General features: G+C 29.6%; 1 pseudogene; it reads right to left on the bottom strand.

Moving 5' to 3' along the window:
• Nucleotides 1-371: 371 nt before the first annotated feature.
• Nucleotides 372-474, bottom strand: LOC116637639 (annotated as a pseudogene).
• Nucleotides 475-1,610: the final 1,136 nt, after the last annotated feature.

The raw sequence follows: 1,610 nt of genomic DNA, 5'->3' as shown, positions 1-1,610 counted from the left end.
TGAACTGGTAGATGTAAAAAGTTTTAAAAATGATGTCAATTATGTCTCAATAACAAGAAGTTTTAAGTATGAATTATGCTGCGTCATGACGAAATGGGCCACTTTTGTTTGTTTTCCCATACTTTCTGGGATTAATTTGTTAATATAATATTTTTAAATATTTTATGAATACAAGGGTCATTTCAAAATATTCTATTAAGAAATCATGTGACCTGTTCTTTTTGAATGATATCAATTACTATCTGTTTAGTTTTATTTTATTGGGAAAGACATAATAGCACTGGAACTATTATTCTAATCCTGAACTACATTATTTTGGACTGCATATTTTGCTTAAGCAACTTCATCTTAAATTTTGTTTTATATACAACTCCATTCATTAATAACTGATATAGGTCTCATGGAATAAAACATTATGTTATTTGAAAATATAGAGTTACAAACTATAGAAATGATCCCTGAAAGTATAGTCTTAAAAAAAATCTGTAATGGACCATTAAGGGAGTTACCAGACAGACAAACATGTGACCTTGCCAAGCAAGGATTGCAGTAGAGATTTTGTCTTTATCAAATGAATTTAAAGGAACAAGTCACAGTTAAAGGGCATGTGCTATGGTGAGTCATGTGAATTGTGTGATGAATCACAGACCTGTACCCCTGCAACAAATAATACATTATATGTTAATTTAAAAAAAATAAAAATAAATAAATAAAATTTAAAATAAAATTAAAAAAAGAAAGAAATCACACACACACAAAAAAAAACTTTGAATGGGAGCACCTGCCATTGTTACTCCACATTAGGTTGTTGCTGTTTACATTCCTTTGTTGAGCCTACATCTTCATAAGCTTTTTCGCAGGTATATGTTGAACACCTCTATTCATGGTCAGGACAGGATCAGAGGCCATGGATACTGACAACTGATTTGTCTGTTTTCCTCTGTCTTTTTCCATGACTTGTCTTGCCTTATAAACAAAATTGGGAAAACACAAAAGTAAGTGTTTTGTGGTTTATCTAAGAATAATACAGAAAGTATTGCTGTTATTTTTGTGAATAGAATCAATTTTGTATAGTTTATTTCAACCTAAATAAAATGTGAATTTTGTTTAAAAAAAGGAAAGAAAATACATAGTTACAAAAATACCATCAACATATCTTTTGCTTTCACTGTTTTTAGTACTTTGTAAATACGCATTCTTAACTTTAGTAAGATAATTTTTTATACCATATGTTAAATGAAATAACAAATCTACTACACTGATACAATGAACACTTTTGCAACTTCTTGTCCTCAATGAAATCTACCTTATTTAAAATACCATCCTGTACGTTGTTCAGAACTCGACATTTTACTGTTTGAATAACTTTTGGAGGAGGTAGATATGTGGCATAGTCCTTATGCAGTTATTTTAATCATATTATGATATTAAAATAAATTTTATTGCATCTTATTATGCTACATTAAAAGATGCAAATTATATAGCATCTAATTATGTCTAGGGTCATGTATTTCAGAGCTTGAGACAATTGTCATCGGGTAGAGTATACACTGCTGGAAGTGTGCGTGCATAAGTATGATCTTTATATAACCGAAGTGGGATCTTTTAGT

The sequence above is a fragment of the Phoca vitulina genome, unplaced genomic scaffold (genome assembly GCF_004348235.1).
Source record: "Phoca vitulina isolate PV1807 unplaced genomic scaffold, GSC_HSeal_1.0 scaffold14, whole genome shotgun sequence".
In the NCBI taxonomy this organism is placed as follows: domain Eukaryota; kingdom Metazoa; phylum Chordata; class Mammalia; order Carnivora; family Phocidae; genus Phoca; species Phoca vitulina.
This window is presented reverse-complemented; position numbering and strand designations above follow the sequence as displayed.